General features: G+C 39.2%; 1 pseudogene across 1 annotated transcript; it reads right to left on the bottom strand.

Annotated features, from left to right (window-relative positions):
* Window positions 1-1,654: 1,654 nt before the first annotated feature.
* LOC145822747 (uncharacterized) lies at window positions 1,655-25,799 on the bottom strand (annotated as a pseudogene). Its single transcript, XR_014364439.1, has 8 exons — window positions 25,727-25,799; window positions 25,085-25,271; window positions 19,642-19,780; window positions 19,131-19,280; window positions 18,901-19,011; window positions 3,674-3,771; window positions 3,491-3,560; window positions 1,655-1,997 (listed from the first exon to the last, which is right to left on the bottom strand). The product of XR_014364439.1 is annotated as an uncharacterized LOC145822747 (transcript).
* Window positions 25,800-26,864: the final 1,065 nt, after the last annotated feature.

Raw genomic sequence — 26,864 nt, 5'->3', positions numbered from 1 at the left:
TAAGTTGAGACTATTGAAGAATCTAAGCCTCTCATCATCTTCTAGGGAATTCAAAGTTGTTCTTCAAGGATCTTCGAAGATTTTTTAATTTTCCAACGACGTTCTTGAACCCTCTCATGCAGACTGAATTTTTGTTTTTTCAGACACTGCATCAACAATGCATTATTTCATTTTCCGTGGGTCCATTTAAATGAAACTGGTACATAGCCATCACTTTCTTTTTGTGTGTGTGTATAATTCATCACAAATCTTATTTTAGATCTTTACATCCAGAAGGATTGACAATCTTTATAGTTTGCTTATCTAAGAATAACAATTCAGTACATGGAGCATTAACTAATTACAGCAATCTAGCAAAAAGAAAGTATCTCGGTGCAGATATGACTCACTACTCATATGCTTTAATTTTTTTCTAATCGAATGGATTGGGCCACAACAAAGAACTTTTATTTGGTTGTAAGTTTTCTTTGTATTGTTTTGTTTTTTATTTTATGTCACAGATTTTTCCTCCCTATTATTCTCTGACTCGATAGCCAAAGTAATTCAAATGAAATTAGTCCCAGAGACCTTAGAGAAGGATTTTGAACCCCATATTTGGTAACACTTGATTCTGCCAAACAATCTAAGAATACAATTCACAACACATGCAAACATTACTTAAAACAGTCTATCAAAAGAAAAAGAACACTACAGCACAACCAAGATTCATGGGTCTCACCTATGGGTATGGCTACCAATTTTTTGACCCATGTTGATACTATGTAGAAGTAAAGAAACAGAAGGGGTTTTAAAATGCTAAATTTTCTTGATCAGCTCATTACTTCCCGTATCCGTTATGTCAAATGCACCATCATATGACAACACATTGTTGTAAGCACGACTGAAGGCTGAACGGAACGGTTCTTCCACCGGATCATTTTCGAATTAGATCCCATCTCCATATCATTGTTCCAAGTCTGCTGCAGCTGCAGCGCAATCTGGGGGCTCTGCTCCACATCATCAATTGATGGCCATTCTGTTCCCCAATCAAGCAGGCAATTCCTCACAATCTTGACAAATTCCCTCAAACGTTCCGGGGCTATTAACTCCCCCTAAATAAACATTTGAAAGCTGTGATTGACACAACTACTTTTTTTTGTCACAGCATTAATTCATTTTTCCTTTTGATAATCCATTAACTCATTTTCATGGGGCCATTTAAATGATATCTGTTGGTGACTGATGATTTTTTCATTTTCTTTTTTTTTTAATTTTTAATTTTTATAATCCTTCACAAATCTTAATTTAGCTCTTTATAGCCAGATGGATTGACAATTCTTTTAGTTTGCTTATTCGACTGACCATCTAAGAATAACAATTCAGCACATGCAAAGAACACTATTAGGTTCGTCACACAAGTCTAAACTTGCACAACCATCACCCCCACAGAGAGAGAGAGAGAGAGAGAGAGAGAGAGAGAGAGAGAGAGAGAGAGAGAGAGAGTCCCTAACTAATGATGCTATTGTTCTATTTCCATAGAACATAAACCAATTTTATACTAGAAAAAATAAATAGCCAAATCGCAATATATCCTTTTCAATCATTTTGTAAGTTTTTCACTTCCTGTAATTAACCATTAGAAACAGAAATTAAGCAGGTAAAGTGAGATGGCCTATGTAACCAAAAGCCTAGCTCTCTGATAAAGTAAAAATAAAATACATGTGTGTGCTAATGATACATTCCATCCATCAAACATCAAAATTTTGGAGGATATATAAAAATGACTTGTCTTCGTCAAAATTTCCAGGGTATATAAATTCAGTTCAACTAAAACAAAAGAGAATCGCAACTACTGTAGTTTGGGCCTGACCTATCACTTAACAAAGAGGAAGATGTGGTCGGAACTCAATTGCAAATAACAGAGCACTTTAACGTATCATCAAGCCCTGCACTACTTGTGTGGCATCTTCCGTTATCTTGTTAGCTTGAATGGTGCTAATGACATTGGTTATATTACCCTGGAAAAAGTGGCACCAAAACTTGAATCCCCAGAAAAATTCAACAAAAAATAATGTTGGCATAGCAATGGAATGACAGAGACATCAATAGCACATCAAAAAATTCACTCATCAACCGAACTAAAAGATGCTCAAGATGAGGTTTATATTGTTAGCATCAGGTCCAGTAAACAAGTAACACTAGAAGCCTGAGAAGTATCTTAGATTGGAAACTGACCAATATGAGGACCAAATGAACACGATACCTTCTGGGCAGACAAAATACCAGATACCCAGATATAACCTTTTCCATTAGAATCACAATTCATTCAAAGATATGACTAATCTAGTGGTTGGACGGTGATCAAAGCGAGGCCAATACAACCTAAGTTTTCCCAATTTAAACACTAGTAAACCTAACATAACCAAATTTATTAACAATAATTTTGAATTATGTACTTTCAATAACATAATTTCATCATTTCTGACTCCTAATTTTCCATACACCAAGCTGACATTCACAAAATTATTCTCACAAGTACGAATAACTATGCATTTATATAACTCTTGAGATACTAGCATTAAAAGCTCTAATGTAATTAAAAATAAGGGTAATTACACCATTTGTCCGTCTAATTTGAGAGAGGTTTTACTTCGGTCCCTATAATTTCAATTTCATCAATTTAAACATCACATTTCCAATTACGTTTCGATGTGGTCCCTCCCTCAATTGTCATTAGCTTTTTGGACTGAAAAAGGCCCCATATGACTCACACAAGCATTTTAGCAATAGCCGCCGAAAAAGAAAAATAAATAAATTATAATGGTGGTCCCTAGTTATATATATATTTTTTAATTCCACTTTAGTCTCTTTAGTTCCCACGACTTTTTGGCTCCAAAATGCAAATGGCAACTAATGGAAGGACCATATTGAAACGCAATTGAAAATTCATGCAATTGAAAATTAGGGGATTAAATTGATGAAATTGGAACTATGAGGATCAAAGCAAAATCTCGCTAAAACTATATGAACCAACAGTGTAATTTACTTTCAAATAATGCTATCACTTTCACTTTGCCTAGATCACTGGCATATTTCTGTGCAGGGCTAGAGAAAGTACAGGAACAGGATTTACTTCTATTTCTTATCCACACCCACCAATAGAGATACGAATCATTTTAATTTGCCTAACGAAATGGCCTTGAATAGAATCGAGTGGAGAAGAAGGATTCATGCAGCCACCCCATTTAATGGGACTTAAGGCTTGTTTTGGTTTGGTTCCTATCCACACCCACCACCTAATCTGGGCAAACAAGCATAAACTGAACTAACACTTTCTTTCCTATTACTACGTAAAAAACCAAAGTCCCATTCTTGTACCGTCAAGGCCCGGTTCCCGGTGCTGCATAGTACCACAAAAAATATATACACCTGTAATATACATATACATACCTATAGATTAACTGAGAAAAATATAAAACAAAATAAATAACAAGGATTTGGTCAACATTACCCTCCATGTTGCTAGCTTTTCTCGGTGGGTTTGCCATTGATGCTTCCCAAAGATGCGCTCAGTGCAGCGGCTGAACACAAAATAGCATTATATTCACCAGTTAATGCTGAAGTTCACAAATCAGATCCACTCTCCCATGCAGAAGCACAGAGAGTGAGCAAACGAGAGAGAGAGAGAGAGCACCTTACAATTACAATTTGGTTCATCTGATCCATCTTACAATCAATTAACCTTGCTGTGATTGCCTTAACTACCCACATTTCTACCTCGTCATCATTAACCTGCAAAAGAAACTTACATCTATGTATTGACAATGAAAATTCTAGAAATCCCCTAGATGTTGATTTGTGATTATGTATCAATTTTAAGCAGTAAATAACAATCCCAATCAAACAATCAAGACAAATCGACCCAACGATTTTATGTGGAAAAACCACAATTGGACACCTCCAATTGTGATTAAAAAAAAACCATTAGCAACAGCCACAAAACAATCCACTAAGAAGATATAAAGGAATTACACAGGTATACTTCAATTACTTAGCGAATCCATGCCCGAATTGAACCAACCTCTATGTGCCTCTTCCAACCCCGTCTTCACCTCAGAATTGTCTTGACCATGAGCCACTCTGGAATCCACCAAAGCTTCAGGCTCGAATTCTTCAGAATCCACCGAAGAACAACTCTCTTTTTTGTGTAGAACAAACAAATAATCCTTTGATGTATACTCTTTAAACCATGAGTTGAATACTCAATCAAAACATCAAAGAAAACTAGCAAAATATCCCCAGATATAAACCCTAGAACCCAAGAAGAAGATCTGGAGAAGTAATTCTAAAATCTGACAGAAACACATACTTATAGAAATCTGAATCGCAATGCTCGCTCGAGCGACGACTCTCTCGCTCGAGTGAGGAACCAAAAACGCGTGTTTTCCATAAGTGGCTTCGCTCGAACCACGTAGCCTTCGCTCGAGCGTACATTCATCTCTTTCAGATTTTTACACAGACGCAGCCTTCGCTCGAGCGAACAAGGGCAGACAGGCAACTTTGAATGTAATTTTGCATTTTTCTTTGTAGGCGATGCCCCTCGACCCCGCCTGGGCACTGCCCCAGACCCGCCAAGGGGCGCTGCCCCCTCGACCCCCGCGAGCTGACTGGGCAGCTCGATCTCCGTCATAATCAACGAAGTAGCAATATTGAAAGTATTAACATCACAAACTTCTCTGCAAGGCACAATTCGGGTTGGATTCGCATCTAAACACTCATAGCCTCACTGAAATAAAAAGTGCGAAAACAAATACAACTTAAAGGAGTTTTGTCAAACGGGATTGCCAAGAATAAAAACCTAACAATCTCCCCCTTTGGCAATGCCGTGACAAAACACACCTAACAAATAAAATCCTAATCACCCTAACCCATAACAGCCAACAAAAGCCAACTTCTTTCTCAAGGTCATGATCTGCAAAATAGTTATTAGTGCCACACTCTCCAAAACAACTATTAGTCCCACAAGAGCATAGGAAAAAACAATAGACATATGACATGATTATCTTGAAACATGAGATGGAAAACATGAATAGATGAAAACTAAGACTCATGAAAAACAACTCTCAAACAACAAAAGCAAGATCATAAACCACACAAGCAATGATATGACGATGTAAATACCAGGAACATGGAAGAAGGAAATAATTAGCAAACAGTGCATAGCAACATGCAAAACAACTATAGCCAATCTCCCTTACCAAACAAATCAAAGTGTTCATGCTAACAAACTCTTGTAATGATAAACCAAACTCCCCTTCACTAAAAACAATGAACAAGAAGAAAACGACAAAAATAATATGGTAGAGCAAGCAAGGAATTTCAGATTAGTACCTTAAAACACACAAGACTATCCAAGAAACACAAGACTATCCAAGAAGCACAACTACTAGTAAATACAGTGTGCACAGTCTGTAGACGATTCCTCATGAAAGAAAGTGATGCTACATGTGAAAAGCATAGTTCCCATGATAAAAGTGTGTGTGTGACTCTTGGAGTTCGACAAACACAAGATTCAAATCCTAGTAGTGATCTGATAGCTGGACCTCTAACAAGAGAATCTAAGCACAACTACGGAAAGTCAAACCACTAGGAATCAAGGGGTATTTGGTGAGTAAAGGCGGAGGCTCCCCCTTCAATCAATGAATCCTTTATTTGTTCCTTTTTTTTCACATCTTTTCCTTTTCTTTCTTTTGCACATTTTTTTTTCTTTCTTTTGCACATTTTTTTCTTTCTTTTGCACACTCATTGGTGGCTGACACGCTCAAGAGTATGGAAACCGAACCAGAGAAGCATGGATATAATAAGAATGGCCTGGTTGGTGACTCTGAGGTAGCCTTTTTCTCATGGCTGGACTACAAAGAATAGAGAAGAAAGCCATGGAGATGCAAAAAGATGGAAGATGGTTAAGAGACTCAATATCACCCATGATATGCTAGTATATGTCAATTCCTCTAGAAAAGTAAAAGATACAATGTCAAAAGTCCATAGAAAAAAAAAACACTAAGGCAGAAGACTCTGATATTTGCTAATCCAAGAGTGTGTACAGAATGAGACATACTAATCAAAGAACACACACTCCAAAATGAGTAATGACCACAGAAAGCACACATATATTAACATGTAATGGATAGTCTCATCAATTCCAATATGCACCAAGGACCAGTCAAAAATTTCAAGCTTGCAAAACCATACTAAGAAAATCTTTTTGGGATTTTTTATTTTCTTATTTTTTTCCTTAACCAAAGCAAGACAAAAAACGAACATGCATACATTAAATGACAAAAAAAAAAAAAAAAAAAAAAAACACACAAAAACCCAAAAACAAAAATGAATAACCAAATTAACACAAGTCAAGTTTTCTCACCCAAACCGCTTTAGTATGAACACAGTTGTGAGAATGGCGGTTCTTGGGTGGTGTCTTGACGTTGTGGTTCCTTTCCTCATCAATGGGAACCCGTCTCGACGTGGTTTCCAACTTCCTATTTCTAGGTCTGGGCAAAAACAAACTCGCTCCATGTTTGGTCTCAAGCACATCAAAATAACGAGGTCTAAAATGACCCTTAACCTCATTACCACCAATGAACTGTCTCCTACCCCACGAGATGTTGGAATTTCTTCCATCTCTATGAGACACTTTCCCATGCAACTTATAACAATAAGGGCGAATATGACCATGCATACCACAATGATGACAAATGAAAAAAGGGTGTACAGTGTCACGCCCCCAAACCGCCCCTAGTAGTTTGGTGCCGTGATGGCCAGTAATCCGTAATTACCGAAGGCCAACTTACAAAATCACACACAGTCAGAGTATAAAGTATGGGGCTTACAAGTGCGGAAGCAATATGTACTGAATCTAAATAGTCCATGAGAGCCGTGCATAAGTCCAATGAAATGACATACATCTTTACAAAGTCTTACATCTTAGATACAATAAGGAAATGAGATACAAAATACATCTTGACCGAAAGGCTTCTCAAGCCGACATATACAAATACACATGAAATATAAGCTAAGAAGCATAATCTTCAAGATGGAACAAAACGCTAATCCAAAACATGTCGGCAATGCACCCAAAAACACATCGGCATCACGTCTAGGCCTCATTGCCTTCTTGTTCATCACCTACATATATATAGAGAGGGTGAGCTTGGATACTCAGTGAATGATATTAGAAATAAAGGTTTTTGCATGATTGATATCCATGATCTCCTTCAAAACAATACATAGCATACTTTACAATCAAGAGGGAAAATTAAGTTCGTTGCCGGCCTTTCAAGTTCCTTGGATGTTAATAACATCTACATATTACAAGGGGCGATGACATATCAAGACAAGAGTGCAGTTGCATTATAGTCCCCTGCAGCTAAGGACTTTCAAGACAAGAGTGCAGTTGCATTATAGTCCCCTGCAGCTAAGGACTTTCAAGACAAGAGTGCAGTTCCATAATAGTCCCCTGCAGCTAAGGACTTTCAAGACAAGAGTGCAGTTGCATTATAGTCCCCTGCAGCTAAGGACTTTCAAGACATGTCATCAAAACAAGATAGTGTTTGATATGCAAATAGGGATAGTCATTCATGCTAAATCAAATACTTTTCAAAGCAAGGCAAAACAAAGTTTATCGAAACAAGATAACATAGCTTTATTAAAAATACCACTCACTTAGTTCTTCAAACGTCGGGGTCGAGACAAGCCCAAGTCCTACAAATACATGGCAAGGCCTATTGAATACACTTCCAAACAAGTTTCATGTGTATACAAATGATCTCGGAAAACATGCTGGCCACCAACCAGGCCTAGGCCGAGGTTCCACACCTCCTTGCCGAGGTGTGTCCCCGAGGGCCACATGCAAGGAAAAGAGGTCGGGAAACTCTGGGTTTCCCTCTGCTGATAAACATGAAGAACATGAGTGTGAAAAACATGAAAAATATGAATGTTCAATCACAACCTGTTATCACAAATCTGGGATTTTTATGCTACGAGTTTGAAAACATGGACCTGGGTACCCGTACTTGAAGTTCTTGCGGAAATAAACACAAAAACATGATTCTTTATGCAAGCTTTCAGATCAAAACAAGACTTTTTCTTCAACAACGTATGAACATTATTTCTTCTTTCTATAATCAGTTTCAAATTAATGAATGACGTGCAGAACAGGTTCGATCATGCAATGCAGCTAGATAAACACAAGGAACAACAAGAGTAAGCCAAGGATCTAACCTCAATACACGAATCTAGCGCTTCGATCCCTTGGAATCAAGTTGAAGACTTACTTTCTCACTCTAAAACTCCTTCTTCCTCCTAGAGCTTCTCTCTCTAAAAGGCAAGGTTATGATACCAAATGATAATCTCCCTTACCCGGTTCTGGGGTTAACCCTCTGCGGGGACACGTGGTAGCGACTGGTTGGGTTTTCCCTGAAAAGGTGGCTGACAGACCAGACAAAGCATGGCGAAAGGGTGTTCAACAAGTAAAGCGGTATGGGCTCTTTGACGAGGCAATGACATCGGCTAATAACAAGGCATATCTAACAAGCTACACGGAATGGCACTCCGGCAGGGGTGACATCGGCTAATAGAAGGGCTTCGGCAACTAAGCTGACAATGACCTCGGCTAGGAAGGACAACACTTGACTAAGCTGTGCCACATCTTGGCCTAGATGCGCCACACCTCGGCCTAGGTCATGCCACTCCAGGATGAGATCACTTGGGTACAAAGGTAACATCTCGGCTAGTTTGGCAAAGCAAGGATGGAGGTCGACAAGGGGTTCCAAGATGCTTATAGGCTGAGGATGACCTCGGCTTGGGATGATCTAGGCATAACATAACCTAGGCTTGGCATAACATCGGCTGACATAACTTAGGCTAGGCGTGACCTAAGTTTCACATCAGGGAAGGAGCAAGGCAAGCACACAACACTAAGACAGTTTACAAAGGCATCAAAACAAGACACGGGTCTCACTCACTCACTTAAGCAAATCAAAACACAAACATACAATGCAAGCTTAACAAGTCATATCATACAGATGCTCATGAACGCGACTAAGACATAAAATGTGGGTTCCTACAGTCTACCCTCCTTGAAGAAGTTTGGTCCCCAAACTTAAGTTACCTTGTCCTACGAATAACTCCGGGTAACGGATTTTCATCTCCTCTTCCTTTTCCCACGTGGCCTCCTTGCCATAATGCTTCTCCCATTCGATTTTTACCATCGGTATCGACTTGTTTCTCAACTGCCTCACTTGTCTGTCAATAATTCTCATCGGCTTCTCTTCGTAGCCCAGGTCTTCATTAACCACAACCCCGGAGTAATCTATTATATGCAGTGGGTCTCGGATATATTTCCTCAACATTGAAACATGGAACATGCTGTGGACTTGGCTCAAATCTAGCGGCAAAACGAGTCTGTAGGCAACGGTGTTAACTTTGTCAAGAATTTCGAACGACCCAATATATCGGGGTGCAAGTTTACCCTTCTTCCCAAATCTCGAAACTCCTGTCATCGGCGAGACCTTCAAAAATACATGATCCCCAATTTCAAACTCTAACTCCCTCCTTCTCTGGTCGGCATAACTCTTCTGTCGACTCTGTGCGGTTTTAATCCTCTGCTGAATGAGTTTGATCTTTTCAGTTGTCATCTGAACCAACTCGGGGCCAATTAGAGCTTTGTCTCCTACTTCAGTCCAACATATCGGCGATCTGCACTCCCTTCCATACAAAGCTTCATACGGCGCCATGCCTATGCTGGCTTGATAACTGTTGTTGTACGCGAACTCCACTAATGGCAAATGCGATTCCCAACTTCCCCGGAAATCCAACACGCACAGTCTGAGCATGTCTTCGAGTGTCTGAATCATTCTTTCTGTCTGTTCGTCGGTCTGGGGGTGAAAGGCTGTGCTAAATCTCAACTCGGTTCCCAAGGCTCCTTGTAGACTCTGCCAAAATCTAGAAACGAACTTCGGATCTCGGTCTGACACAATGGACATCGGCACGCCATGAAGCCTAACGATCTCGTTCATGTACAATTCGGCAAGTTGGTCGGCATTGAATGTAGTCTTGACAGGCAAGAAGTGGACTGACTTAGTAAATCTGTCGACTATAACCCAAATGGAATCCATACCTTTTTGCGTCCTCGGCAAACCCACTACGAAATCCATGGAGATGTGCTCCCATTTCCACTCAGGAATTGACAAGGGTTGAAGAAGTCCTGCCGGTCTCTGGTGTTCTGCCTTCACTTGCTGACAACACAGACACTGAAATACAAACTCGGCTATCTCTCTCTTCATGTTTGGCCACCAAAAGGTCCGCTTTACGTCCTGATACATCTTGGTGCTCCCTGGATGAATGGCAAACTTGGAGCTATGGGCCTCTTGCAAAATCTTCCTTTTCAACTCTGGCATGTCGGCCACGCACAATCTTCCTTCAAACTTAAGCACTTGGTTCTCAATGGTGTATCCTGGCCTCGGCTTGGTGACGAATTCATCGATTACCCTTTTAAGGAATTTATCCTCCATCTGACTGGTCTTCACTTCCTCAATAATGGTCGATTCTACTGAAATCGTTGTCAGGCACGTCAAACATCCAACTAACTTCCTGCTCAATGCGTCGGCTACGGAATGTGCCTTACCAGGATGATACTGAATCTGCATGTCATAGTCTTTTAATAGCTCAAGCCATCTTCTCTATCTCATATTTAACTCTTTCTGAGTGAACAAGTACTTCAGACTCTTGTGGTCGGTGAACACTTGACAAGATGCTCCATACAAGTAATGACGCCATATCTTCAAAGCAAAAACCACGGCAGCTAGCTCCAGATCATGGGTAGGATAATTCTTTTCATTGGGCTTCAACTGACGAGACGCGTATGCTATGACTTTACCTTCTTGCATCAACACGCAACCCAAACCCTTATGTGAAGCATCACTGTAAATCTGGAATTCCTCATTCGCCGATGGTAGTACAAGAACTGGTGCTGTAACTACCCTCGTTTTCAGCTCCTGGAAGGCTGATTCTCTTTCATTGGTCCATTCATAAGCTGCTCCCTTCTTAGTTAGTTGTGTCAATGGCACTGCAATCCTCGAGAAATCCTTCACAAACTTTCTGTAATAACCTGCCAAACCCAGAAAACTACGAACTTCGGACACGTTGGTCGGCGTCGGGCAATTCACAATGGCCTTAATCTTACTGGGGTCAACTGATATACCATCTTCATTAATCACATGCCCTAAAAATGAAATGCTAGGAAGCCAAAACTCGCATTTACTCAGCTTAGCGTACAACTTCTTATCTCTCAAGATTTGTAGGGCGAGTCTCAAATGATTCTCGTGCTCGTTCGTACTTTTGGAGTAGATCAATATGTCGTCAATGAAAATAATTACGAACTCATCTAGATACGGCTTAAAGACTCTGTTCATCAAGTCCATGAACGCTGCTGGGGCATTGGTTACTCCGAAGGGCATTACCAAAAATTCGTAGTTGCCATATCTCGTTCGAAAAGCAGTTTTCTCAATGTCCTCGGCTTTAACCTTCAACTGGTGGTAGCCCGACCTAAGGTCAATCTTGGAAAAGACTCGTGCTCCTCGTAGTTGATCAAGCAAATCATCGATTCTAGGCAATGGGTACTTGTTCTTAATGGTCACCTTATTGAGTTCTCTGTAGTCAATGCAAAGACGAAGTGTGCCATCCTTTTTCTTAACAAATAGAACGGGTGCTCCCCACGGTGAAGTGCTCGGCCTAACAAATCCTTTAACCAACAATTCTTGTTTTTGCGATTTCAGTTCTCTAAGTTCGGCTGGGGCCATTCTGTAGGGTGTTTTGGAGATGGGTTGTGCTCCTGACAGGATGTCCACAGTAAACTCTATTTCCCTATCGACGAGGTGGCCAGGCAACTCATTTGGAAAGACGTCGGGGAATTCCTCAACAACGGGTATGTCGGCTAACTCAACACTTCCATTCAAATCATTTAGTATACTGCACAAATAACCCTGACATCCTTTTTGGATCAACTTGTAGACTTTCATGGATGAGATTAAGTAAGGTGGGGGTACTACTCCTTTACCCTGGAAAATGACCTCGGCTTGGCTTGGGGCCTTCAATGTGACACTCTTAGTAGCACAATTAATGGATGCATGATTCGCTACTAACCAATCCATTCCCAATATGACATCGAAGTGAGTCATGCTTAATGGCATCAAATCAACTAACAACTCTACACCCTCAATCACAACAACACACGCCCTATAAATGGATGTAACGATCATATTTCTCCCAGATGGAGTAGACACAGATAATACGTAATCAAGGGGTTCTAATTCTCTATTCAACTTCTCGGTGAATATAGTGGACACAAATGAATGCGTAGAACCCGAATCAATCAATACGTATGCATCTTGAGAACAAATTGAAAGGGTACCTGACACTACCGCCTCGGCATTCTGGGCGTCTCCTGGTACCAATGCAAAAACTCTGCCTTGCCTCGCCTGTGTTCTCCCGACGTTGTTATTCTGTGCAGGGCCCGAGGTGCTTCCATTCCTCCTTCCGTCGTCAGCCCTTGCTTTCGGGCAGTCCTTCACACGATGACCTATCTCGCCGCACTCATAGCAAGCTCCTGTTGCCCAACGACAAACCCCGAAATGTAGCTTTCCACAACTCGCGCACACCGGCTTAGCGTTACCTTCCTGATTTGAGTTGCTGGAACTGTCCGTACTCATCTTCTTCTTGGCATTGAACGGAACTCGGCGATTATCATAATTCTGTCTCTTCCTCTGACCCTCACCTGAACCCTGGTATCAGTTCAAATTAGCTTCAGCCAGGATGGCCTTGTCCAGTACTCTGGCGTATGTCGGCATATTGAGCATGTTGACCCGATCTTGTATCGGTCCACGCAACCCACTTTCGAACTTCCACGCCTTTCGGTATTCATCGTCAACCATATGAGGCGCATATCTCGCCAGTTCAGTAAAGGCACGATCGTATTCTGCGACTGTCTTGTTCCCTTGCATCAGATTCTGGAACTCCGTGGTCTTTCGATCTCGGACGCTAAGGGGGAAATGCTTGTTGTAGAACAATTCCAAAAATTTTGCCCAAGTCAAACCCGGATTGCTTTCTCGGACCATCATCCACCACCTACGAGCATCGTCGTCTAATGTGAATGCTGCCAGAGATACCTTCTGGGCGTCTGTACTGGGGAAAATCTCAAACAACTTCTCCATCTCTAAAACCCATGCCTCGGCTTTCATTGGTTCTATACCTCCTTGAAATCTCGGCGGTTTCATTTTCTTGAACTCTCTGATTAGGGTTATCGTGTCGTTCCCATACAAAGCTTGCTGTAGAGGCACTTGTGGCACTGGAGGGGGTAGAGCTGCATAATGGCCATTCGCCTGCTCGGCCTGCGTGGAAGTGGTACCAGTATCCTGTGGCCTAGGTTGTCTCTGCTCACGAACCAAGCCTTCGACTAACCTTTCCAATCTCTCCAATCTATCTTCTGAACGATCTCGGCCAACCGGAGGTCTACCTCTCCTCATGATGCTAGGAGGATGCAAGATGAGACTTTAAAACAACTGAACAGGTAATATATATACAAGTAACAAACATCTATGCCGAAATGATGCACACGTAGTCAAGTAGCAAGCAATATGATGCAATCCTAGCATCATTCTAAGGGAAATCCTATGCTCTTTAGGACTCAAGTGCGTGAACAACGTATACTGAGGAACTTGTGCTCTGATACCAATCTGTCACGCCCCCAAACCGCCCCTAGTAGTTTGGTGCCGTGATGGCCAGTAATCCGTAATTACCGAAGGCCAACTTACAAAATCACACACAGTCAGAGTATAAAGTATGGGGCTTACAAGTGCGGAAGCGATATGTACTGAATCTAAATAGTCCATGAGAGCCGTGCATAAGTCCAATGAAATGACATACATCTTTACAAAGTCTTACATCTTAGATACAATAAGGAAATAAGATACAAAATACATCTTGACCAAAAGGCTTCTCAAGCCGACATATACAAATACACATGAAATATAAGCTAAGAAGCATAATCTTCAAGATGGAACAAAACGCTAATCCAAAACATGTCGGCAATGCACCCAAAAACACATCGGCATCACGTCTAGGCCTCATTGCCTTCTTGTTCATCACCTACATATATATAGAGAGGGTGAGCTTGGATACTCAGTGAATGATATTAGAAATAAAGGTTTTTGCATGATTGATATCCAAGATCTCCTTCAAAACAATACATAGCATACTTTACAATCAAGAGGGAAAATTAAGTTCGTTGCCGGCCTTTCAAGTTCCTTGGATGTTAATAACATCTACATATTACAAGGGGCGATGACATATCAAGACAAGAGTGCAGTTGCATTATAGTCCCCTGCAGCTAAGGACTTTCAAGACAAGAGTGCAGTTGCATTATAGTCCCCTGCAGCTAAGGACTTTCAAGACATGTCATCAAAACAAGATAGTGTTTGATATGCAAATAGGGATAGTCATTCATGCTAAATCAAATACTATTCAAAGCAAGGCAAAACAAAGTTTATCGAAACAAGATAACATAGCTTTATTAAAAATACCACTCACTTAGTTCTTCAAACGTCGGGGTCGAGACAAGCCCAAGTCCTACAAATACATGGCAAGGCCTATTGAATACACTTCCAAACAAGCTTCATGTGTATACAAATGATCTCGGAAAACATGCTGGCCACCAACCAGGCCTAGGCCGAGGTTCCACACCTCCTTGCCGAGGTGTGTCCCCGAGGGCCATATGCAAGGAAAAGAGGTTGGGAAACTCTGGGTTTCCCTCTGCTGATAAACATGAAGAACATGAGTGTGAAAAACATGAAAAATATGAATGTTCAATCACAACCTGTTATCACAAATCTGGGATTTTTATGCTACGAGTTTGAAAACATGGACCTGGGTACCCGTACTTGAAGTTCTTGCGGAAATAAACACAAAAACATGATTCTTTATGCAAGCTTTCAGATCAAAACAAGACTTTTTCTTCAACAACGTATGAACATTATTTCTTCTTTCTATAATCAGTTTCAAATTAATGAATGACGTGCAGAACAGGTTCGATCATGCAATGCAGCTAGATAAACACAAGGAACAACAAGAGTAAGCCAAGGATCTAACCTCAATACACGAATCTAACGCTTCGATCCCTTGGAATCAAGTTGAAGACTTACTTTCTCACTCTAAAACTCCTTCTTCCTCCTAGAGCTTCTCTCTCTAAAAGGCAAGGTTATGATACCAAATGATAGTCTCCCTTACCCGGTTCTGGGGTTAACCCTCTGCGGGGACACGTGGCAGCGACTGGTTGGGTTTTCCCTGAAAATGTGGCTGACAGACCAGACAAAGCATGGCGAAAGGGTGTTCAACAAGTAAAGCGGTATGGGCTCTCTGACGAGGCAATGACATCGGTTAATAACAAGGCATATCTAACAAGCTACACGGAATGGCACTCCGGCAGGGGTGACATCGGCTAACAGAAGGGCTTCGGCAACTAAGCTGACAATGACCTCGGCTAGGAAGGACAACACTTGACTAAGCTGTGCCACATCTTGGCCTAGATGCGCCACACCTCGGCCTAGGTCATGCCACTCCAGGATGAGATCACTTGGGTACAAAGGTAACATCTCGGCTAGTTTGGCAAAGCAAGGATGGAGGTCGACAAGGGGTTCCAAGATGCTTATAGGCTGAGGATGACCTCGGCTTGGGATGATCTAGGCATAACATAACCTAGGCTTGGCATAACATCGGCTGACATAACTTAGGCTAGGCGTGACCTAAGTTTCACATCAGGGAAGGAGCAAGGCAAGCACACAACACTAAGACAGTTTACAAAGGCATCAAAACAAGACACGGGTCTCACTCACTCACTTAAGCAAATCAAAACACAAACATACAATGCAAGCTTAACAAGTCATATCATACAGATGCTCATGAACGCGACTAAGACATAAAATGTGGGTTCCTACATACAGGGTGTACCTTCTTTTCTTTTACCTTACCAACTCTAGGAAGTTTGAGAAGTTCATCCTTATGTTGAATTTTTTGTTCTCCCTTTCCTTGAGTTCTTGTATCATAAGATGTAGATGCACTATGTTTTTGCTCTTTGTTATCACCAAAGCCAATGCCACTCTTGTCAGAACAAATTTGTTGAGACCCAATGATATTGTCTAAAGTCTTTGATCCTCTGTTCCAAAGACCAATGGTAGCCATAGCACACTTGAGTTCTTCCTCTTTCTTGATCATTAGTTCTTCCAAAGCAACTTGAGACATCTCGAGAGTTTCAATTTTTTCTTCATATGTTGAATAGATTTGTTGTAGCTCATCCCTCTCTGTCTCACAAGTCAAGAGTTTTGCACAAAGAGCTTGTCGATCATTAGCTATCTTGATGGCATCAATCCTAGCCTCAGAAATCTCCTCCTTTAGTTTGACATTCTCACTTTCACATGCTGTGAGTTTCATAGTGAGTTTGTCATTCAATTGGATAACTTAAGAGATTCCTTATACAACTTTTCATAAGCTTGCTCAAGCTCTTCATCATCACTTCCCGAGGATTCATCATTAGTGGCATTCTCAACCAGGCTCTTCTGATACTCTGTTCGTCCTTCAGTTTCGGAAGCAGCCATGAAAGCAAGGAATTGTGTATGTCCCTCTTCGCCTTGATCTTCGTTGTCACTTTCATCTTCATCAGATTCTGATTCATCATCCCAAGTGATGGTGAGGGCTTTCTTCTTCTTCAAACGAGTAGGGCATTCTGAAGCAAAGTGGCCAAATCCTTGGCATTCATAGCATTGGTCTCTTTCAGAGTTCCCTTGTATCTTTCCTTTCTCCTTCTTGGCTATAGAATTAATTTTGAGTTTATCTTTGCCTTTAGATTTATGAGTATGAGTAGATTCCAAAAGATTAGGATTCTTTTTCAAAAAAGATTTTTTAAATTGTTTAACAAAAGCAGCCGTAATCTTGGAATCTATCTCACAATCCTCATCTGAATCCTCTCCAACTCTATGAGCACTACTAAAAGCAATATCTTTTTGTTTTTTTTTGAAATTCCTATGTGCCTCATAAGTTTGGAGATTTCCAACCAACTGATCCAGCTTGAGGTTGTCAACATCTTGAGCCTCCTCAATAGCCGTAACTTTTGGTTGGAAATGATGAGGCAAGGATCTTAAAAAGTTTCCCACAACTTTGGATTCTGGTATTTTTTCACCTAAATTGAAGCTGGAATTTACAATGTCATTCAACTTTGCATAAAATTCATCAAAGGTCTCACTATCTTTCATTGAAAGGTTTTCGAAACTAGACGTGAGCCTTTGAAGTTTTGACCGTTTAACAGAATAAGTGCCCTCATGAATAGTTTATAAGATATCCCAAGCCTCTTTTGCGACTTCACAACTGCAAATTTGACTAAACTCTTCAGGTGTGACAGCGCAAAAGAGAGAATTGATAGCTTTACTATTCCAGCTACTATTTTGGTAATCAATTGTGCCCCATATTTCAATTGGTTTGGGAAAAGTTACTCCATCAACGGTAATTGTTGGTTCGGTCCACCCATTCATGACAGATTGCCAAACTTTTTCATCAATAGATTTTAAAAACGATCTTATTCGAGCTTTCCAAAACGAATAATTGCATTCGTCAAGTAGGGGTGATCGAACCATAGAATTTCCCTCACGAATTGAATCCATTATCATAAATCAAACAAGATCTCGTTCTAAAAGAATATATATTTTTTAAAAAAATAGAACGACCTGCTCTGATACCAAATGAAAATTCTAGAAATCCCCTAGATGTTGATTTGTGATTATGTATCAATTTTAAGCAGTAAATAACAATCCCAATCAAACAATCAAGACAAATCGACATAACGATTTTACGTGAAAAAACCACAATTGGACACCTCCAATTGTGATAAAAAAAACCACGGGCAACAGCCACAAAACAATCCACTAAGAAGATATAAAGGAATTACACAGGTATACTCTCAATTACCTAGTGAATCCACGCCCGAATTGAACCAACCTCTATGTGCCTCTTCCAACCCCGTCTTCACCTCAAAATTATCTTGACGATGAGCCACTCCGGAATCCACCAAAGCTTCAGGCTCGAATTCTTCAGAATCCACTAAAGAACAACTCTCTCTTTTGTGTAGAATAAACAAATAATCCTTTGATGTATACTCTTGAAACCATGAGTTGAATACTCAATCAAAACATCAAAGAAAACTAGCAAAATATCCCCAGATATAAACCCTAGAACCCAAGAAGAAGATCTGGAGAAGTAATCCTAAAATATGACAGAAACACGTACTTATAGAAATCTGAATCACAATGCTCGCTCGAGCGACGACTCTCTCACTCGAGCGAGGAACCAAAAATGTGTGTTTTCCATAAGTGGCTTCGCTTGAGCCACACACCCTTCGCTTGAGCGTACATTCATCTCTTTCAGGTTTTTACACAGAGGCAGCGAGCAAGGGCAGACAGGGAACTTTGAATGCAATTTTGCATTTTGCTTCGGGGGCGTTGCCCCTTAACCCCACCTGGGTACTGCCCCAGACCCGCTAAGGGGCGCTCCCCCCTCGACCCCCGCGAGCTGACCGGGCAGCTCGATTCCCGTCATAATCAGCGAAGTGGCAATCTTGAAAGTATTAACATCACAAACTTCTCTGCAAGGCACAATTCGGGTTGGATTCGCATCTAAACACTCATAGCCTCACTGAAATAAAAAGTGCGAAAACAAATACAACTTAAAGGAGTTTTGTCAAACGTGATTGCCAAGAATAAAAACCTAACAGACAAAAGTGTAAAAATTCAAACCTACTGATGTAGGGATAGGAAATAATTTTACCTAGAAAGTGTCCTTGATTAGTGGATAAGAAATTTGGCCAGATTTTGCAGAGGCAAGATCTACGAATTGCATCAACCTCATCTTTACTAAATAGTCTTCATGGACAAGACCTACACCATTCAAAGGAACAAATTCAAGAAATAATTACATATAAGCCAGAATGTTAAGCTTAGCTCAGCTCAACTCAGCTGCCTACCAGAAATTTAAATGTGGCAAGATGAATAATTTCCATAGCTTTTCAACAAAGTGGAATTTGCTGCATAAAAATCTAAGTATGCATCCAGCCGTTGTGTTAGAAAGATTTTCAGAAGCTGATATACCAAAGCATATTTAGCATCTTTATCCAATTGTGCCACAATAGGCATATCTAGCAAATCACACTGCCATGAAACGCCACAAAGAATACACTTTGAGAACCAAAAACTAGAGTATGATCTAGGCTAAAGTAGGTTAAAAATGTGCAACACCTGTGCATACACTCTACAAGCCTAGAACCATAGTAAAGCAATGAACAATAAACACAACGTACATGGACAATCACTTAGCATAACTAAAGCATGCATCACACATCTTTTATCCAAAGAAAATCCAAATGATTCATCACAACGCTGCTTGACTCCCCACTTTAATCGAAGCTAGTCTGATTCCTCCTTTTCACCTCTAGATCCCATATTCAAAATTCAATTCAGAATTCAATTTCCTCTAAACCCATATTCAAAATTCAGTTAAAGACTGAAATACCTGAAACATGTCAGGTGCCTTCACAAATTCAATAATAGTGTGGATAGCTTCCTCCTTGGCTTCCCCAATATTATATGCGTCTTCACCAGAAAAAGTTGCTAGATATTTGGTCAGGAATTTGAAAGAATTCCTTGCTGAGCTGGAATTACAATATATGACGTAAACAGTAACAATAAGAATTCCAAAATAAATTAGGAATTTTTTATAGAAAATGTAAACAGAAAGAATTAGTCGCAATTTTAAGCATAAAAAACTTTTTCTACAACAATAAACAAGCATAATCCAATAGAATTACACTACTAAAAAAAGTACTTTTTGCGACCGCTACAAACTGTCGCAAATAATAAAAAAACAGTCGCAAAAGAGTTTTTGTGACGGCCTATGCGACGACAAATGGGGGTCGCGAATGTGGGGGTGGCAAATACTTTTTGCGACCGCAAAATAACAGTCGCAAACTATTTGCGACCGCCTAACCTACTTATAGCAACTGATATTTTGCCGTCGCAAAAAAGTTTTAAAAATGGCTACAATGCATTAGCAACCATCTTCTTACTATCGCAAAAAGTCATTTCCGGACACATGACATGCATACTTCAGTGAGTAATCACTCAACTTTCGGAGCCAAACTCAGATATATAATCTTTAAAATTGCATCAGACAAATAGTTTCACTCAAATAAATAAATAGCTAGAGAAAAAAAATGAGCAAATGAAGAATCCACCTAAATCGTAAATTGACATGGCTATAATTTTTCACCAACTTGTGAAGAATTCTAGATATACAAATCCAAAAGGTCTCTGGAATTTTTCGGCTAAAATGTATCAATAAGGCTGAAATGATGTCAAATGTAAATTTGTGAGCCTCGGGTTTCACTGTCATGCGGATTGGCATAGCAGTCCACACCTCCGGGGCCAACTTCACTGCATGCCGGAAAGATTTAAGCCAATTAACCACTCTCATCAGCGTTGCATGTCCCTGCAAAACAACATTAATTCTCATAGTTGATCTCATGACAATATTACCAACTGAAATATGTTCAGTTCTGATTTTGTTTTTGTTTTTTCATTTTCATGTTTTCAAAAACAAGATAATAAAAAGTTCGAAAACACCTAACATTTTCATATAATACTTTAATTTTTGCATGAAAATAGTTTTTCAAAAACAACTTTTTTGGGTTTCCTAATTCATGTTTTGGCTTTCCTACTTCTTTTAAACCACATCAAAATGATGTTCTATTATCTATAAGTTGTAGAGTTTAACTAAAACATGCACCAGCACATGAGGGGGGAGAGAGAGAGAGATGGAGGAATTGAAACAAACCTTAGATTCAGCTGTCTCTCTAGCTTGAACCTTCTCATCGAAAATGTTTGCAACTACTTCATCCTGAAGAAAAATATCAATTGCTTTAATTATGTCCCGGACCAGGAAAACACGTACCCTCAAACCCTTATCAGACAATATGAATTTAAAAAGATCTTCGGTGGCAGACACAACAGCACGCATATCAAAGGATTTCCATTCCAATGATCTATATAATATCTATAAACAAAAAAGTCATTTCCAGACACATCAAAAAAGTATGCAGATGACAAAAATAATTCAACAGTTTGAAACACTCCCATTTCTTAAAAGCAAACTGAGAGAAAGGCTCCTAGCTATAATGGATTGCTATAACGTACAAGACATGAAAGTTATGACCCATTAAACTAATGCATTGGTGGCATATCAAATGATATCCAAAATTTGGTATCTAAATCTAGTCACTGTATCATTACTGTCCAAGAAATGGTTCCAAGGTCGGACCATGCCACATTCTGACTCTTGAACATGAAGAGAATTCATTTTCCCAGCCCATAAACTCCAGAGAGAACCTGACTTCTTGAAGGTCAACAAGCACACAGAAAAGGATCCCCATATATGCCTCAAGTCTTTAGAAATGGATAATTCAAGGTATTGGCCTACATCCTAAATACTTCTCCTTGGGCTAAGCTTCATATTCCAAGTGACACATTCTCTCGGGCATTTTTCATGGATTTCTTATTCATTAATATTTATATGCTTGTACTCTGCAGCACCTCAAATTCAGAGCGTGTTGCATAAAGAATCCCCTTCTAGCCCCCAAACACACAAAATATTTAGTTTGGTGAACACTTATGATAGTTTTGTTCAGGAGATAGTGGATAAACGTCATCCAACCCATGCACAAAGCACAAGAAACACATTTTTGTGCTTGATGAAGTTACATCTGAGGTGCTTTGGAAATAATAAGTTAATAATTATATTGATGCTTATGTGCATATGAAGAAATATCCAATTCAACAAGTCTAGTGTCTTACTGTTTTGCTTATATATATACACTCACAAGGCCAGAACTAGAGGATAAACAAATTATTTTCAAATTCAACATGCCACAAGGACAACCGATTTTAGCCATTTAAAGACTATGACCCTTATATCAAAATTTCACTAGTACAACAACATTATCCTCAATTTATAGGGAAGAAAAGTATGCATTACCTGTGTGTTGTTTTTAACACTTATCATCAGAATAGAAAGATGCCCAGTGCTGGATTCCTCTTCCTCATTCTTGACCTGTCACAGACAGTTTCAAACAAATTTTATATCATAAAAGGAGCATGGAGGCAGAAACTACAGCAAATAAAAAATGTAAACAATAAATTAAAAACTCTATTTAGCAGGAAGATGAAAAATGATGGGTAGGTCAAATTACACACACACACACACACATATCTATATAGCCCTCCACACGTAAAAATATATTGCAGTAATTAAAACAAAATGCTTCCTGCAAATAAAAAATTTAATCAGAAAACACATTCAATACACACTTCACAATAAAACATACATTGACACCCCATCCCCCCGTTTCATTATTTTCTATAAACAAATCAAGTATTATTTAGTCAATAATTCATCAAATCAAAGGCAATATAAACCATATACTTTGGCAAAATAATGCTGCAGGCCTAGTTAAAATTGACCTTCAATTCAAACCTAGTTGAGCACACATTGGGTTCCCTAAAAAAGTGAAAAACAGAAAGTACAAAGAAGGGGATGACAGAAACATCTTCCTCAAAAACGCAAACACAACATATATCCAAATATCAAGCTTTGTGAACCAATGAGAAGGAGTTGGGTGAGCAAGTGCTTGCAAAAATGACTATTCTCAATTGGAAAAAAAAAAGGAGTATTGATACATTGCAAGCATAAGGAAAGACGAAAACATTACTACTACTAGGCAAATAACTGTAAATAAGATGAGTAATCATCTAAGGAATGAAATGGCAAATAATAATAATAAGCAGGACAACTTATAGTGGCATCCTCATCCATTGGATGACTGCAAAAAAACAAAATGCAATTAGTAACTTGCACCCAAGTTAATCATAGAAAAATGATACAGTAACAAAGGTAACACAATTCTCATTCAAAACATAATAGAGCATCCCAAGTACAATAATATATCCTTGTTATGGTCATACATTCTGCCTTTATTTGAAAACAATTTATTTATTTATTTATTTATTTATTTTTTCTGTACTTAGCATAAATTACCTTGTAAAACAATGCCATTTTCACATCGAACAACAAATTTCAAGAAAAGGTTGTGCTAACAGCCCTATGATTGTCATTTAAGGTGGAGATAATGAGAAAATAATCAAAATTCCAAATCAAACCACATATTCTTTAATGATTTTCTATACACTTTTCAAAAGGCACATATTGAAAACCACATAATACTTCTGAGCTTCATCAAACTAAATTGATATTGAAAACTGTAGAGAGAGCTTGAAATCAAAATTAAATGGAGCAATATAGAAATCACTACTGAGTTTTCCAATTAATGTTTATCATCTATGTAAACCAGAATAAGACAGTAAACTTTACCTGAGTGCAAACCATAGTAAAGGCCTCACACTGTGTAGGGTTCACTTTCCCCTGAAATAGAGTGCTCAAACAAAATAAGATTTATCAAGTGGAGGAATAGGACTTCAATCCTGAAGCAGTGTGCAAACTATTGTCTTAATCCAGCTTAACTTAAATTCTTTAGGTTCTAAATTCTCTCTCCACAATTCTAGATTAAAGTTTACTCCTCTTATGTCATCAACTAAAACTATACTGTCTACAAATAATACGATATCCTCTTGAATGTTCCTAATGGATTCGTTTATAACTAATGCAAAAAGAGATAAGGACTTAGTATTGATTTTTTGATGTCAACAACTTTACTGCATATTTTTTTTCTTTAAAAGGTCTTTGAAGCCATTATCACTTATCAATTGACTTCATAAAAAGTTAAATATTCATTTAACAACACAAAACATGGTAATCAAACAGCATACTCATACAATTTGATCTAGTTTATAAGAGATCCCATTCTCTTTTGCTAATCAAATCACACTGAAAACAGAATCCTAAAATTGATGTCCTTATTGGACATTCAAAACACAAAATAAATAAATAAAGAAAAAGAAAAAAAAGGGAGCCTAATTAGGTATCCAAAACACAAAGCAAAGCACTAATTCAACATAAACAATAAACAATTCATCACAACCAACCACACACAAGCCTAATTTATACTAAATTGAAGAAAAGAAACATCAATGGAATGGTCAAAAACCTAATAGCCTAAATTGAAGGATACATGTGCTGAGGCAATGTATACTTTTCAAGAGATTGATTAAGAAGGCAAATGAGAAAGAGATGATGATGATCCTATTATTACCTCTAATGAAAGATTCAGCAGTGTTAGTTAACTCTCATCAAAGACCTAGTGCAAAACGAGTGAGAGAGAAAAATCCACGAAACATCAGTCAACAAACCCTCAGCTATTATTCCATCTTTTATTGATCTATAACACACTCAAAAATCCCCAAATTTATCAAATTAAAATCAACAGTGACTCAATGCTTAACACAAAAACACACACGCACATATATATATACATTTCGAGAGTAGAGATTTGAAGCAAAATTGCAAACCAAAGAGATATGAGATTGTCGGAGTCGAAGAGTTTAAGATCTTGAGGAAGTTGAGGACGTCTACTTCGATTCTTCTCGGACCTCAATAGAATAAATTCAATTTCAAACATTGATATTCACAACATATACATAATATATAGAGGTACATATACATGTGTAGTAGAGGTGCTAATTTGAGAAGATCAAAGGAGAGAGAGCACGAGATTGAGAGAAAGCGAGATTGAGGGAGAGTGAGAGAGAGAACAATCGGTGTTTGTGGAGGGGCTAGGGCAAGTATAAAGAAAACGGGAAAATAAATAGAAGAAAATAAGGGGGTAAATTGATTATTTGCGACGGCTAATCAGATGGTCGCAAATTATAGAGTAGCAAAAGGTCAGTTTTCTAGTAGTGTTAGTTACACCTTTGTCTAAAAATGAATCCATACACTTGGACGGCTATACCTTTTACTGTCTTTCAAGATATTAGCGATGGTGCAATGGAGTTTTCTCTGATCCTGGACCCCAATATTCCATTCCATCAATAAGTTATCCATATTTTTAAAAGAAGGTATAATATGTTCAGTGACCTTCCCATTGACTGCTAGATCAAGGGCCTTCACGTAAACAAAGAGCTGGCTGTACGAATTCTCTGGCTCATAACGTTTGCAAACTACAACGTGCTCTCTATGGTCTCAAGCAAGCCCCACGAGCTTAGTTTTCAAAATTCAGTTCCACTATCTATGACTTTAGCTTCACCTCCAACTCATATGACTACGCTATATTTGTTCGGACCACTCCTCATGGCACCACTCTTCTTCTTCTTTACGTGGATGATATGATTATCACCAATGATGATGTGGCTGGTATTCTTAGCCTCAAACAATTTCTCAATCGTTAGCTTGAGATGAAGGACCTTGGTACTCTTAATTATTTCTTAGGGCTTGAAATCTCTCATGATTCCAATGGTTATTATTTGTCACAAGCCAAATAAGCATCCGATCTTCTGGCACATGCTGGTCTTACCGATTGCAAGACTGTCTCTACTCCCGTTGATCCTCAGACTCGTCTCACTTCTCTAGACGGGGATCTTCTCTCTAATACTACTCTTTATTGCCAACTGGTCGGTAGTCTTGTCTATCTCACTGTGACTTGTCATGACATTGCCTATGACGTCCATCTTGTTAGTCAGTACATGTCGGCTCTCCGCACCCCGCATTACACTGCTCTACTTCACATACTTCGCTACCTTAAAGGCACTATGTTCCATGGACTTCATTATTCTGCCCACTCTTCTCTCGAGCTTCGTGCCTTTTCTGATGCTGATTGGGCTGGGGATCTTACTGATCGACGCTTCACCACGAGTTTCTATTTCTTCTTAGGAGATTTTCTTCTTACTTGGTGCAACAAGAAACAGTCCCTCAATGCTCGCTCTAGTACTGAAGTTGAATATCGCGCTCTTGTTGACACTACTCAGGAACTTTTATGGCTTCACTGGCTCCTTGCTGATATGGGTGTTTCTTCCCATGGTGCCACCTCTCTCTATTGTGACAATCAGAATGCCATTCAAATTGCTCATCCTCCTAGTCGTTTCATTGATCTAGTTTCCAAACTCAAGTTGGTTAATGCTTACCCACCTTGAATTTGAGGGGGGCTGTTAATGTATTTATTAAATCTAGATTTATACTTATCTCCTTGTATTGTAGATATATCTTGTCTATATCTCTCTATCTCTCTCTATCTGTATCTTCTTCTATACTTATCTAGGTTTGTGTTCAGCCTATAAATACAGGTTATTCTATTGTATTCAATTCAATTCATATAATACAGATACACATTTTCCATATTTCTTTCAACCATTCTAACATAATAAATGATACAGTGGGAGATAATAATAAGGATGATTGTGACATTTAATCACACTGTTATTTAAAGACATATACACTATTACGATCACAAAACAAGAAAAATGAATCAAGAAGAACCAAGAGGCCTGAAATTCTCCCATATGTTCCAAATTACTCACGACATCACATGAAAAGACGATTGTGGCTTGATCATCAATTCAGCGGGGACAGGGACGGGGACTGCGTTGGCAACGATCGTAGGTGGTACAATGCTATAGCGATCCCGGGTTTACCCTTGATGTACAATGATCCGGACATGTGTCCGTGAATGTTGGTAGTTGTTTATTTCCTAGTTTGCACCCTCTTTACTTTGTATTTTGAGTTATGGGATGTGTTGG

Source organism: Camellia sinensis, chromosome 1, assembly GCF_055761805.1.
Source record: "Camellia sinensis isolate YWXY chromosome 1, ASM5576180v1, whole genome shotgun sequence".
Taxonomy (NCBI): domain Eukaryota; kingdom Viridiplantae; phylum Streptophyta; class Magnoliopsida; order Ericales; family Theaceae; genus Camellia; species Camellia sinensis.
Note: the sequence above shows the minus strand (reverse complement) of the source record. Positions and strands in the feature narration are given on the sequence as shown.